The following is a 16,192-nucleotide window of genomic DNA, read 5'->3' as shown; positions in this document are numbered from 1 at the left end:
CGACTCTAGCGACCCCATGGACTGCAGCCTACCAGGCTCCTCCATCCATGGGTTTTTCTAGGCAAAAGTACTGATGATGAATACATAAGCAGATGAATGCATAAGAAATCTGTGGTACATATACACAATGGAGTATTACTTAGCCATTAAAAAGAATACATTTAAATCAGTTCTAATGAGGTGGATGGAACTGGAGCCTATTATACAGAGTGAAGTAAGCCAGAAAGAAAAACACCAATACAGTATACTAACGCATATATATGGAATTTAGAAAGATGGTAATGATAACCCTGTATTAGAGACAGCAGAATAGAGACAGATGTATAGAACAGTCTTTTGGACTCTGTGGGAGAGGGATAGGGAGAGGGAGAGGGTGGGATGATTTGGGGGAATGTCATGGAAACATGCAGAAAGGGCAATGGCACCCCACTCCAGTACTCTTGCTTGGAAAATCCCATGGACGGAGGAGCGTGGTGGGCTGCAGTCCATGGGGTCACTAAGAGTCAGGCACGACTGAGCGACTTGACTTTCACTTTTCACTTTCACGCATTGGAGAAGGAAATGGCAACCCACTCCAGTGTTCTTACCTAGAGAATCCCAGGGACAGGGGATCCTGGTGGGCTGCGGTCTATGGGGTCACATAGAGTTGGACACTACTGAAGCGACTTAGCAGCAGCAGCAGCAGCAGCATGGAAACATGTATAATATCATATAAGAAACAAATCACCAGTCCAGGTTCTATACAGGATCCTTGGGGCTGGTGCACTGGGATGACCCGAAGGGATGGTACTGGGAGGGCTGTGGGAGGGGGGTTCAGAATGGGGAACACGTGTATGCCTGTGGTAGATTCATGTTGATGTGTGGCAGAACCAATACAATATTGTAAAGTGATTATCCTTCAATTAAAATAAATAAATTTAAATTAAAAAATAAAATAAAATGAAGAAATGAATTAAAAAATAAAATGTATTAAACTAATTGTAATAATCATAGGTCTGGGAATCTTATTCTACAGTCTGTTGTTTAGACTGACTTCTGCTCATGTTACCTTCATCCTCACAGGTTTCCTGAATTTTGATGCTTTCTTATCTCTCTCAAATCTTTGAAGCGTGGGTGTTTAGTACCTTTTCTCTTGTAGGATTGTATTTGTTTCAAGTACTAGATAATACTACCAACCTGAGTCCATTTTCAAATAATTAACTTGGACTATAACTTCTAGTCTTAAATGCATGTGATATGGGCTCTATTCAGACCTAAGCAAGTATCTTCCCCATCTCATTTAATCCAAAGGCACTTTTTGCTAGATAATGTACTGACCCTACCTTATGAAAGCCCTAGCTTCCTATGATGTCTCTGATATAAACTTTGTGTTCTGAAAGCCCCAGGCTTTGTTTCTGGTCCACTCAGTCATGGGATCCTTTACAATTTGGGATCAACATCTTCAGAAATTGGCATATACTCTCAGAGCGATAACCACTCCAGAGTTTGCTTACCTCTTGGGAAGCACAGTTTATACTTTTTCCCTGGCATCTGTAGATTTCCTTTAGCTCATCATTAGCTCAGTCATGTAGTTAAAATGTGAGGTAAAGATTTAAAAAAATATTTTCAAGTGGCCTGTACTAGGAAGACTTTCTGGGCATCTAATCTGCTGGACATCAAGCTTCTGCTAAGTTATTCCCATGGGTTATCTAATTTAATGCTTACTACAATCCATCCTGGTATATACATTGATAATCTTCATTTTTGAGATGAGAAAACTGAGGTCTAAAAATTTGAATATAATAGCTTCTCCCAGTTCATGCTGTCTGACTGTTTTGGAGCCAGAAGATTTTGTTCTTCTTTTTGGCCATCTTTTAAAAATTAATTCATTTATTTTAATTGGAGGCTAATTACATTACAATATTGTGATGGTTTTTGCCATACCTCGACATGAATCAGCCATGGGTGTACATGAGTCCCCCCATCCTGAACCCCCTCCTACCTCCCTCCCCACCCCATCCCTCTGGGTTGTCCCAGAGCACCAGCTTTGAGAGCCCTTCTTCAGGCATTGAACTTGCACTGGTCATCTGTTTTACATGTGGTAATATACAGGTTTCAGTGCTATTCTCTCATATTGTCCCACCCTCGTCTTCTCCCACAGAGTCCAAAAGTCTGTTCTTTACATGTGTGTCTCTTTTGCTGTTTTGCATATACGGTCATCGTTCAAAATTCCATATATATGCATTAATATACTGTATTGTTGTTTTTCTTTCTGACTTATTTCACTCTGTATAATAGGCTCTGGTTTCATCCACCTCATTAGAACTGACTCAAATGTGTTCTTTTTTATAGCCAATAATATTCCATTGTGTACCACAACTTCCTTATCCATTCATCTGCCGATGAACATCTAGGTTGCTTCCATGTCCTGGTTATTGTAAACAGGGCTGCAATGAAAAATGAGGTACATGTGTCTCTTTCAATTCTGGTTTCCTCAGTGTGTATGCCCAGCAGTGGGATTGCTGGGTCATATGGTAGTTCTATTTCCAGTTTTTAAAGGAATCTCCACACCTTTCTCCATAGTGGCTGTATTAGTTTGCATTCCCACCAACAATGTAAGAGGGTTCCCTTTTCTCCACACCCTCTCCAGCATTTATTGTTTGTAGACTTTTGGATAGCAGCCATTCTGACTGGCGTGAAATGGTACCTCATTGTGGTTTTGATTTGCATTTCTCTGATAATGAGTAATGTTGAGCATCTTTTCATGTGCTTCTTAGCCATCTGTATGTCTTTGGAGAAATATCTGTTTAGTTCTTTGGCCCATTTTTTGATTGGGCCATTTATTTTTCTGATATTGAGCTGCATGAACTGCTTGTATATTTTTGAGATTAATTCTTTGTCAGTTGCATCCTTTGCTATTATTGTCTCCCATTCTGAAGGATGCCTTTTCACCTTGTTATAGGTACATTCATTGTGCAGAAGCTTTTCAGTTTAATTAGGTCCCACTTTTTTATTTTTGTTTTTATTTCCATTATTCTAGGAGGTGGATCATAGAAGATCTTGCTGTGATTTATGTCAGAGAGTGTTCTGCCTATGTTTTCCTTTAAGAGTTTTATAGTTTCTTGTCTTACATTTAGATCTTTAACCCATTTTGAGTTTATTTTTGTGTAATGAACTTATACCCTCAACATTCCAATATCGTATACATTTTGTCATATTCGTTTTCTCTTTCTCTCTGTATATACATTTTTTTTTCTGTAACATTTGAAGGAAAGTTTTAGATATCATGACACTTCACTTCTCAGTTCTGAGATTTCATTTGCAAACTGAGCTTTTAGCTATCTTCAAAGTGATCCCTTTGGTAAATTCTTATTACTTTCCTGGCAAAGAGGAAAATTTTTTACTTAAGAGGAGAGAATCTCTTTCCTTGAAAGTCAAGGTTTAGCAAAATGCCCAGCACTTAGGGGAATCAATAAATTTACCTAGGTGAATAAGAATATAAGTAAAAATTATCTAAGATAAAAACATGTTCCAATTTAAATGGCAGGAAAAAGAAATACATTGAAGAGGCTAGTGAGTTGTCCCTGAGAATTGTGATACAGCATTTCACCCTGACAAGGAATGCAGAGAAAACTTCCATGTGTATCTATGTGGAAACAGTTATTCCCTTGTCATTCACTATTTTGTCCTCCAGGCAGACAGTGATCCTCTGGGGTAGGGACTCTGTCTTCTGTGTACCTGAACAATGATATGATTCCTGGTACAAGTGAATCAATGAATTCGTTCCAGTATTTCTAGTAGATGTAATTTCTACCTTATTATTTCCACTGTTCCTGCTACTGAAGCCAAATCAACTGATATTGTCACTACTAATGAAACTATTACCATTTCTATCATTGATGTGTTTTTGACCAAGATAGGGCCAACCAAGGGATGTTATTCCCATCTTATAGCTAAGGAAGAATTGAAGTGAATTAGTTCAAACTTGAATCCAGGTATTCAATCTCCAAGTCTAATGTTTCCTCTGTCATTCCTTTTGATTCAGCATTTGTTGAACTCTATGTACCAGAAACTATTCTACAGGGTAAAGTATCCAAGACAGTAAGAGCAAAAACAGTGTGTTTGCAGAACTGTTGATTTCACTAATACCTGACATCCCTAAAAGAACATGGTGGTATCAGGTGCCTTTTAAAACTCAGGCTCTATAAGTGATTATGCATATATTAATAAAATACAAAAATATAATTTTAGATGAATATATATTTAGATATTTATATATGTCACCTGTGAAATATAAGTATTATTTATAAAATGTAATATACTAACATATTCTTATGTTTGTATTCATGTGTCTCTGTGTATACTGCAGTGGCTTATGCATAACTCTGTCTGGGACTGGATGGGAAAATCAAGAGGAAAGGAAGCTGATGTATCAGGGAGGGTCTGGGGTTCCTGGGGGTGCAGATGATAGATGAGGGCTAAGGAGGAGCTGGGTCGTTGCCTTGAATGACAAAGAGTCAAGCTCTTGTCAATGAGTCAAGCTGTAGTATTGGTTATTAGGTACCTGGTGTCTGAGCTGATTGAAAGTATAGACCTAGAGTGTTGCTTGTGCCTTCTTACCTTGAGTGGCTACCAGGGCCCTGCTCATATCATGGCATGTGGAACATGTGTTGGAGATGGTACATGAAGTAGCAGAGGAGTCAGTGATCATGTGGAATGACTGTGTTTAATAAGCTGCTGTGTTCAATTTCTGAATCTATTCCTGTGTTTATACTATTTCTGCTTTTCTTTTAGAGTTGGAGGGATTTTTAAACATTCATTTTTAATTGGAGGGTAACTATTGTGTTTGCTTCTGCCATAAAACAATGTGAACCAACCATAAGTATACATATGTGCTAGCCCTCTTGAACCCCACCACACCCCATCCCACACCTCTAGTTTGTCACAGAGCACCACATTGAGCTCCCTGTGTTATACAGCAGCTTCCCATTAGCTATCTGTTTTACATATGGTAATGTATATGCTTTAATGTTACTCTCTCAATTCATCACTTCCTCTCCTTCCCCCACTGCGTCCAAAGTCTGTTTCATGTGTCTGCATCTCTATTTCTGCCCTACAAATATTAATAGATTCATCAGTACCATTTTTCTGTTTCCATACAAATTGTGAAAGTATTTGTTCTAGTTCTGTGAAAAATGCCATTGGTAATTTGATAGGGATTGCATTGAACCTATACATTGCTTTGGGTAGTAAAGTAATTTTCATAATATTGATTCTTCCAATCCAAGAACATGATATATCTCTCCATCTGTTTGTGTTGTCTTTGATTTCTTTCATCAATGTCTTATAGTTTTCTGTATACAGGTCTTTCATCTCCTTACATAGGTTTATTCCTAGGTATTTTACTCTTTTTGTTGCAGTGGTGAATGGGATCACGTCCTTAATTTCTCTTTCTGAGTTTTCAATGATAGTGTATAGGAATGCAAAGGATTTCTGTGTATAAATTTTGTATCCTTCTACTTTACTAAATTCATTGATTAGTTCTAATAATTTTCTGGTGGCATCTTTAGGGATTACTATGTATATATTATGTCATCTGCAAACAGTGAAAGTTTATTTCTTTTCCAAGCTGGATTCCTTTTCTTTTTCTTCTCTGATTGCTGTGGCTAGGACTTCCAAAATGATATAAAATAATAGTGGTGAGAATGGACACCCTCATCTTTTTCCTGATGTTAGGGAAAGTGCTTTTGGTTTTTCACCATTGAGAATTATGTTTATTGCGGGTTTGTCATATATGGCCTTTATTATGTTGAGGTAGCTTCTGTCTATGGAGAGGGCAATGGCACCCCACTCCAGTACTCTTGCCTGGAAAATCCCATGGATGAAGGAGCCTGGAAGGCTGCAGTCCATGGGGTTGCTGAGGGTCGGACACAACTGAGCAACTTCACTTTCATTTTTCACTTTCATGCATTGGGGAAGGAAATGGCAACCCACTCCAGTGTTCTTGCCTGGAGAATCCCAGGGATGGGGGAGCCTGGTGGGCTGCTGTCTATGGGGTCACACAGAGTCGGACACAGATGAAGTGACTTAGCAGCAGCAGCTTCTGTCTATACCCATTTTTCTGGAGAGTTTTTATCATAAATGCGTGTTGAAATATGTCAAAAGCTTTTTCCACATCTATTTAGATTATCAGATGGTTTTTATCTTTCAGATTACTTATATAGTGTGTTACATTGATTGATTTGCATTTATCAGAATCCTTGCATCCCTGGAATAAACCCCACTGGATCACAGCTTATGATAGTGGTTTATGATCATATTTTTTTTGCTATTGGATTCTATTTGCTAGCATTTTGTTCATGATTTTTGCACTTAGGTTCACCAGTGATATTGACCTGTAATTTTGTTTTGTGATTTCTTTGTCTGGTTTTAGTATCAGGATATTGGTGAACTCATAGAATGAGTTTGGGAGTGTTCCCTTTCTCTGTAATGTTTGGGAAAGTTTGAGAAGAATAGGTGTTAGTTCTCTAAATGTCTGGGTAGTATAGTAATTTTCACAATATTGATTGTCTAAACCCTAAAGATGTCATCAGAAAATTACTAGAGCTAATCAATGAATTTAGTAAAGTAGAAGGATACAAAATTAATACAGAGAAATCCTTTGCATTCCTATACACTATCAATGAAAACTCAGAAAGAGAAATTAAGGAAGCAATCCCATACACCACTGCAACAAAAAGAGTAAAATGCCTAGGAATAAACCTATGTAAGGAGATTAAAGACCTGTATACAGAAAACTATGAGACATTGATGAAAGAAATCAAAGACAACACAAACAGATGGAGAGATATATCATGTTCTTGGATTGGAAGGATCAATATTGTGAAAATGACTATACTACCCAAATATTAGCTCTCTAAATGTTTGGTAGAATTCACCTATGACACCATCTGGTCCTGGGCTTTTATTTGTTGGAAGATTTTTGATCACAGTTTCAATTTTGGTGCTTGTGATTGGTCTGTTCATGATTCCTATTTCTTCCTGGTTCAGTTTTGGAAGGTATTTTTCTAAGAATTTGTCCATTTCTTCTAGGTTGTCCATTTTACTGGTATATAATTGCTTACAGTAATCTTTTATGATCCTTTGTATTTCTACATTGTCTGTTGTAACTTCTCTTTTTTTATTTCTAATTTTATTGATTTGAGTCTTGTTTTTTCTTGATAAGTCTGGCTAATGGTTTGCCAATTTTGTTTATTGTTTCAAAGAATAAGCTTTTAGTTTTATTGATCTTTGCTATTGTTTCATTTCTTTATCATTTATTTCTGCTCTGATCTTTGCAATTTCTTTCCTTCTACTAACTTTGGGTTTTGCTGTTCTTTTTCTTAGGTGTAAGATTAGGTTGTTTATTTGATATTTTTCTTGTTTATTGAGGTAGGTTTGGATTACTACAAAATTCCCTCTTAGGAATGTTTTTGCTGGAACCAGATGTTCAAGCTGGTTTTAGAAAAGGCAGAGGAACCAGAGATCAAATTGCCAACATCTGCTGGATCATGGAAAAAGCAAGAGAGTTCCAGAAAAACATCTATTTCTGCTTTATTGACTATGCCAAAGCCTTTGACCGTGTGGATCACAATAAACTGTGGAATATTCTGAAAGAGATGGGAATACCAGACCACCTGACCTGCCTCTTGAGAAACCCATATGGAGGTCAGGAAGCAATAGTTAGAACTGGACATGGAACAACAGACTGGTTCCAAATAGGAAAAGGAGTACGTCAAGGCTGTATATTGTCACCCTGCTTATTTAACTTCTATGCAGAGTACATCATGAGAAACACTGGGCTGGAAGAAGCACAAGCTGGAATCAAGATTGCCGGGAGAAATACCAATAACCTCAGATATGCAGATGACACCACCCTTATGCCTGAAAGTGAAGAGGAACTAAAAAGCCTCTTGATGAAAGTGAAAGAGGGGTGTGAAAAAGTTGGCTTAAAGCTCAGCATTCAGAAAACGAAGATCATGGCGTATGGTCCCATCACTTTATGGGAAATAGATGGGGAAACAGTGTCAGACTTTATTTTTTTGGGCTCCAAAATCACTGCAGATGGTGATTGCGGCCATGAAATTAAAAGACGCTTACTCCTTGGAAGGAAAGTTATGACCAACCTAGATAGCATATTCAAAAGCAGAGACATTACTTTGCCCACAAAGGTCTGTCTAGTCAAGGCTATGGTTTTTCCAGTGGTCATGTATGGATGTGAGAGTTGAACTGTGAAGAAAGCTGAGAGCCGATGAATTGATGCTTTTGAACTGTGGTGTTGGAGAAGACTCTTGACAGTCCCTTGGACTGCAAGGAGATCCAGCCAGTCCATTCTAAAGGAGGTCAGTCCTGGGTGTTCTTTGGAAGGACTGATGCTAAAACTGAAACTCCAGTTCTTTGACCACCTCATGGGAAGAATTGACTCATTGGAAAAGACACTGATGCTGGGACGGATTGGGGGAAGGAGAAGGGGACAACAGAGGATGAGATGGTTGTATGGCATCACCGACTCGATGGACATGAGTTTGAGTGAACTCCAGGAGTTGGTGGTGGACAGGGAGGCCTGGCGTGCTGCAATTTATGGGGTCACAGTTGGACATGACTGAGCGACTGAACTGACTGAACTGAACTGATAGATTTTGGGTTGTTGTATTTTTGTTGTCATTTGTTTGTAGGAATTTTTTTTTTTTTATCTTTTTTTATTTCTTCAGTGACCTCTTGGTTACTTAGAAACATGTTGTTTAGCCTCCATGTATTAGTGAGTTTTACAGTTCTTTCCTGTAATTGATATCTAATCTCATAGGATTTTGGTCAGAAAAGGTGCTTGATATGATTTCAATTTTCTTAAATTTACTGACACTTGATTTGTGACTCAAGATGTTATCTCTCCTGGAGAATGTTCCATGTACACTTGAGAAAAAACTGTATTCTGCTATTTTTGATGGAATATTCTGAAGATATCAATTAAATTCATCTGGTCTATTTTATGATTTAAAGTTTGTGTTTCCTTATTAATTTTCTGTGTGAATGATCTGTCCATTCAAATAAGTGGGGTGTTAAAATCCCCTACTCTTAGTGCATTACTGTCTATTTTCTCTTTTATGGTTTTTAGCATTTGCCTTATGTATTGAGGTGTTCCTATGTTGGGTGCATAAGTATTTAAAATTGTTATGTCTTCTTCTTCGATTGATCTCTTGATCATTATGTAGTGTCCTTCCTTATCTCTTGTAACAATTTTTATTTTAAAATCTATCTCATCTGATATGAGTATTGCTACTCCTGCTTTCTTTTTTTTTTAAGTTTTATTTTATTATTATTTTTTTTTAATTTTATTTTATTTTTAAACTTTACATAACTGTATTAGTTTTGCCAAATATCAAAATGAATCTGCCACAGGTATACATGCGTTCCCCATCCTGAACCCTCCTCCCCCCTCCCTCCCCATGATTCCCATTTACATGGAGTATCTTTTTCCATCCCTTGACTTTCAATCTGTATGTGTTCTTAAGTCTGAAGTGGGTCTTTTGTAGGTAGTGTATACACAGGTCTTGCTTTCTGCATCCATTTAGCCAGTCTGTGTCTTTTGGTTAGGGAGCTTAATCCATTTACATTTAAGTTAGTTATTAATATGTATGTTCCTATTGCCATTTTATTAATTATTTGGGTTTGTTTTTGTGGGTCTTTTTGTTTTCCTGTGTTTCCCACCTAGAAAAGTTCCTTTAGCATCTGTTGTGAGGCTGGTTTGGTGGTGCTGAGTTACCTTACCTTTTGTTTGTCTATAAAGCTTTTGATTTTGCCATCAAATCTGAATGAGATACTTGATGTATATAGTAATCTTGGTTGTAGGTTTTTGTGTTTCATCACTTTAAATATATCCTACCAGTCCCTTCTGGCCTGCAGAGTTTCTGCTGAAAAATCAGCTATTAGCTTTATGGGGATTCCTTTGCATGTTACTTTTTGCTTTTCTCTTGCTGCCTTTAGTATTTTTTCTTTGTGTTAAATTTTTGTTAGTTTAATTTGTATCTTGCTGTATTTCTCTTTGGGTTTATCCTGTATGGGACTGTGGCTTTACTTTCCCATGGTATGGAATTTTGTTTTGTTTTATTTTGTTTTTAAACAATTTATTTATTTTTTTTATTGAAGGATAATTGCTTTACAGAATTATTTTCCTGTCAAACCTCAACATGAATCAGCCATAAGTATACATGTATCCCCTCTCTTTTGAACCTCCCTCCCATTTCCCTCCCCATCTTACCCCTCTAGGTTGATACAGAGCTGCTGTTTGAGTTTCCTGAGCCACACAGCAAATTCCTGTTGGCTACCTATTTTATGTATGGTAATGTAAGTTTCCATGTTACTCTTTCCATACATCTCACCCTCTCCTCCCCTCTCCCCATGTAAATAAGTCTATTTTCTATGTCTGTTTCTCCATTGCTGCCCTGTAAATAAATTCTTCATTACAATTTTTCTAGATTCCATATATATGTGTTAGAATATGATACTTATCTTTCACTTTCTGACTTACTTCACTGTGTATAATAGGTTCTAGGTTCATCCACCTCATTAGGACTGACTCATATGTGTTCCTTTTTATGGCTAAGTAATATTCCATTGTATATATGTACCACAACTTCTTTATCCATTCATCTGTCAATGGACATCTAGGTTGCTTCCATGCTCTAGCTATTGTAAATAGTGCTGCAGTGAACAATGGGATACATGTGTCCTTTTCAGTTGGTTTCCTCAGGGTGTATGCCTAAGAGTGGGATTGCGGGGTCATATGGTGATTTTATTCCTAGATTTTAAAGGAATCTCCATACCATTTTCCATAGTGGCTGTATCAGTTTACATTCCCACCAACAGTACAAGAGAGTTTCCTTTTCTCCACACCCTATCCAGCATTTATTGTTTATAGACTTGTTGATGATGGCCATTCTGACTGGTGTGAGGTGACATCTCATTGTAGTTTGGATTTGAATTTCTCTAATAATGAGCAATGTTGAGCATATTTTCATGTGTTTGGTAGCCATCTGCATGTCTTCTTTGGAGAAATGTCTCTTTAGGTCTTTTCCCTACTTTTTCATTGGGTTGTTTGTTTTTCTTGAATTGTATGAGCTTCTTTTATATTTTGGAAATTAATCCTTTGTCAGTTGTTTCATTTGCTATCATTTTCTCCCATTCTGAGGGTTGTCTTTTCATCTTGCTTATAGTTTCCTTTGCTGTGCAAAAGCTTTTAAATTTAATCAGGTCCCACTTGTTTATGTATGGAATTTTTTTAGTATAATCTCCTCAAATATTTTCTCATCCTCTTTCTTTTTCTCTTCTTCTTCTAGAACCCCTAATTTGAATGTTGGTGCATTTGATATTGTCCCAAATGTCTCTGAGGCTGTCCTCAATTCTTTTCATTCCTTTTTCTTTATTCTGTTCCTCAGGAGTTATTTCTATCATTCTATCTTCCAGCTCACTTCACCATTCTTTTCCTCCAGTTATTCTGCTATTGACTCCTAGAAGGAGATCAGCCCTGGGATTTCTTTGGAAGGAATGATGCTAAAGCTGAAACTCCAGTACTTTGGCCACCTCATGCGAAGAGTTGACTCATTGGAAAAGATTCTGATGCTGGGAGGGATTGGGGGCAGGAGGAGAAGGGGACGACAGAGGATGAGATGGCTGGATGGCATCACTGACTCGATGGACGTGAGTTTGAGTGAACTCCGGGAGTTGGTGATGGACAGGGAGGCCTGGCGTGCTGCGATTCATGGGGTCGCAAAGAGTCGGACACAACTGAGCGACTGAACTGAACTGAACTGAGAGTATTTTTAATTTTGGTAATTATGTTGGTCATCACTCTTTGTTTATTCTTTACTTCTATGTGTCTGTTAAATGTGTTAAATGTTTCTTGAATTTTCTTCATTCTATTTTTGATATTTTAAAACTTCTTTAATATCATTATTTTAAATTATTTTTCAGATAGGTTGCCTATTTCCTCTTCATTTATTTGGTCTTATAGATTTTTACCTTGTTCCTTCATTTGTAACTTTTTTTTGTCATTTCATTTCTCTCACCATTGTCTTGACTGCTCCCTCTATTTCTGCTTTTTAACAGACTTCTGCCAATGCACCAATTACCACTAGATTATTCCACTCTGACATCTGAATTGATGTTCAAGTTTTTAAATAAAAGCAAACACTAGTGATTTCATAATGAATTTCTTGTGTGACAAATTTGTGCTTAATGGTGATGATCTGGTGTGTTGGTTCAACACCCAAAGACAAAGGGTTTGTTCTGTTCTTGGATCTTTATACTCATATTTGGACAAGAGTTTGTTAATTTTCTGTTTTTTAGGAATAGCTTGTCTGTTGTTTACCTCCCTTATCATCATCATCAGTCATAGATCTATTACATGGTAGCAAAGGAATATATTATTTAATATCAGGTATCAAGTGTAGAAACACTGTCTTCCACATTACTGTGGAAAATCAACTGCAAATTGAAAGTTTTATTTTATGCAGTGTTCAACCTTTCAGCAATAGCTATCTCTATATAATTTCTAGACTCTCCTCACTGTAATGCATTTTCCTAGCAAAAATATAGTAAATGATATAAATGCAATCTGAAAAAAAAACAAACTTGGTAATGTTTGTGACCCTTTGTATTATAGACCTAAAACTTAGAGGAATATCAAATATTGGTGTGGCAAGAAGTGAATTCTTTTTTTCAATTTTAGTAAAATACAGTTGATTTACCATGTTGTGAAGAAGTACATTCTTAATGGGAACCTTATTTCATTTTTAAGCAAAATGGCTCAAGTTAAATGTATTAACACAGAAATACCACAGGGCATTCTAGATACTGTACAAACAAGTCAAGCAGTAAAACATCATCATAGAAGAGTGAGGAAATGAGAAGGATTGAGGAATCTTTTATTGGGACTTTATTCATTAGGAACATATGAGCTCCATGGAAGATAGGAATAATTGCATTCTCTTTAAGGGATGCATCAGGTGGCCATCTAATGAAAGTGGCTTCCTGGGACTCTAGGTTACCAGGTAATAAAGGGAGACCAGACAACATGCCCACCCTCCTGCTACTCTTTGTAACCGTCTGTCCTGGGGAAGGGAATGAAGACATACAGAGGACTCACACCGGGTCTGGTTCTCACTGAGGGCAGAGCAGAGGAGGCAGGATCTAGAGAGTGAGGGAGAGAAAATACAAACAAGTAGCTGCTATTTAGTTTTTGAACATTTGAAGTATAAGTTGGGAGCTGAGAGAGGCTAGGAATGTGGGGTTTACCGAGGAGAACTTGATATGACTGTTTTGCTCTTTCATTGAGAACTGGCCATTTCATGCCAGAGCGTTGAAGGCGCAAAGCCTGATTTTGAATATTTGCTGTCACTTAATAGCTCTGTGACATTGAAGGGTTTCATGAACCTTGATTCTCTTATCCAAAAATGGGGCTATTGATATCTATCCTAGGGTTTCTTTGAAGGTTAATACATGTGCAAAGTCTACCAGTGTCTGACATAGGCCAGGCACATAACACTAGCAGCTGTGTTGTGTTTGCAGTTGTTAGTGTGCTTTGCCTCTAAATGATGTGTCCTCCTCTCAGAATCACACCTGGCTTGTGCACAGCAAGAACAGAAAAGTGTCTTACAGAAGCAAATGTCCTCTGTCCTTTCCCTCCATCTCCCTGGGTAAAGTCCTCTGGGCACAGCTGCCCGTAGAGTCCCAGGGTGACCCGCGGTTCTGGCCGTGTGGAGGTGCCAGCTGCAGGGCTCACAGTGCTGCATGCCCTCGCTGACTCACTGCATCACTGCCATGGAAGGGGTTCAAGGCCCTGTCTCTCCTCAGTCTCCCTCTTACCTGACACCCGAGCGCAGCCACTCATGTTACTAAGGAGCTAAGTTTCTTCCTTACGTCTTCAGCCACTTCTTCTGGAGGTGCAGCAGCAACCTTCTGTTTCCCACTTTCATCTTCTCCCCCTGGTGCCTGCGAAAAGCTCTTCCTTGCAGACCCCTTCCCAAAGGCCCTCCTGTGAAAAGGCCCCCTGCCTGCCAACCACTTGAATTTCAGGATGGAAGCAACTCACCCTTAAAGCTCACTGCAAGCCTGCCTAAGGCTTAACTGTTCTCAACCCCAAAACCTTGTTTTCATCATTGTGATCTCCTTGATTCAAAATGACCTTTGTTAGGGCTTTGCTTATTTCCTATCTCTGTACCTATTTTGTAAGCACCTTGAAGGTAAGGACCACTTTTTGTTTTTGTTGTTGTTATTGTTTTTAATCTCACCACTATTATGTTCCTAATACCAAGCATGATGTCCAATATAGAAAAGTTTGAATGGCTTCTCTTGAAGACTCAGCACAGCCAAAAAAAATAAAATTATGTTTCTAAAAGTTTGAATGAACAAAGGAGCAAACCTTTCCTATCCTCTGTGTCTCAGTTGGGTGACTTCTCTTTTCAGTCCGGAGGAGCTGGGGTCAGCGTCACACTGGCCACAGCCCCGCCCCAGCTCTGATGAATCTCCTGCACCTGTGCTTGTGTGTCACCTGTGCTCGCGTGTCACCTGTGCTCTCGTGTCACCTGTGTGTGTCACAGGCCCAGTGCCACTGTGGGAGGCAGGCTGGGAGGAAGGAAGGCCCTGGGCTAAGCTGAGGACGTTCCCCTCCCTCCGTGGGAACAGGGTAGCTGTTCCAGTGGCTTCTCTTATTTTGGCAAGGGAATGGAATCAGCTATTCCTAGAATCATTTCTAGCACCAATCTCCATGTCTGTATTAAAAGGTTAATTGCATTACACCTGCACACCCCTACCCTGGCTTCTCCAAGGAAGCAAAACAGTGTGATGAGAGCCACAATTCTATTCTAATATCATTTGCTGCATCAAGAGCTCTGAATCTCTTTTCCTGAGGCCAAGTGCACATTCCCATTTGGGAGGCAGTTACTGTCTGCAGCGCCAAGAGTAGTGGCTGCTGGATAGCTTCCTGTTCGGAAACCCTTGACGACATTGCTCGGTCTCTCCGTTTATTGTGGGCTGGTGGAGGCGATTCCATGTTTTCTAAGGGCAGTTTTTAATGAGCTCTGGGTGGCTTCGATGTTGCCCTCCCACACATTGTGGGTAAAGGCAGTCCTGGGAGCCATCCATTTTCATTTGCAGAAGTATTTCATACGGAACCCTGTCAAGAATAACACTGCCTTTGGGAGAATCCAATTTGATAGCAATGTTCCTGATTTTTTTCACTTGGACACACTGCATCAGTTAGGGTATAGTCTTTGAACCTCAGCTATTTTTCACCTGAAAAGTAATTTGGGATCTGGCTCTGTGCTGTTAGTGATGACTTGAAAAGCTATACTTATAAGCAGTCCTGTCCTGAAATGACCCAAATAAATACCTAGCATTGTAAAGGGTGGGGATGAAAAAGGAAGAAAGTCCATATGTTTTCCTTGGGAACTCTCCATGTGCATAAAGCACTCAGGAATTTAATGAGAACACTCCTACCCCAACCACTTCCTGCCCAAAACATCCTTCAAGAGAGTTGGGGTTGACAAGGGAGGTTCAGGGACCAAAAATTTCTACTTTCTAAATTGGAGACAAATGTTGGGCGAGGGACTGTTTTCCCAGTTCGACAGAGCTCTCATCTCATGTTTTGCAAATAGTAATTCATGTGATTTGTTCATTAATTAGTCACATGTATTTAAGTGTCTACTGTGTGTCAGGCAGGGCTGAAAAGATAGCACCTGTAGTCCCACACACCAGCCCTGACCCCTGAGACCAAGCTGCCAGGGGACCCAGCTTTGTCCACCAGAGGGCTCAGGACCTGTCCCTGCATAACAGCGTATGCACCAGTAGGCCAATACCAACTCTAGGAACTCTATCTCCTGTAGCCAGAGACCCCAGGACCTGGCTTTGCAAACCAGTGGGCCAGCATGAGCTCTGGGACCAGCTTCACCCACCAATGAGCAGGTTCCAGCCTCAAGACTCCCTGGGCTCTGGTTCCACCCACTAGTAGGCAGACACACCAATTGTGGGGCCCCTTCCCTGATGGCTCAGATAGTAAAGAATCTGCTTGTAATGCGGGAAGCCTGGGTTCAATCCATGGGTTGGGAAGATCCCCTGGAGCCCACTCCAGTATTCTTGCCTGGAGAATCTCCATGGACAGAGGAGCCTGGCAGGCTATAGT

Source organism: Bubalus kerabau, chromosome 12, assembly GCF_029407905.1.
Source record: "Bubalus kerabau isolate K-KA32 ecotype Philippines breed swamp buffalo chromosome 12, PCC_UOA_SB_1v2, whole genome shotgun sequence".
NCBI lineage: Eukaryota > Metazoa > Chordata > Mammalia > Artiodactyla > Bovidae > Bubalus > Bubalus kerabau.
This window is presented reverse-complemented; position numbering follows the sequence as displayed.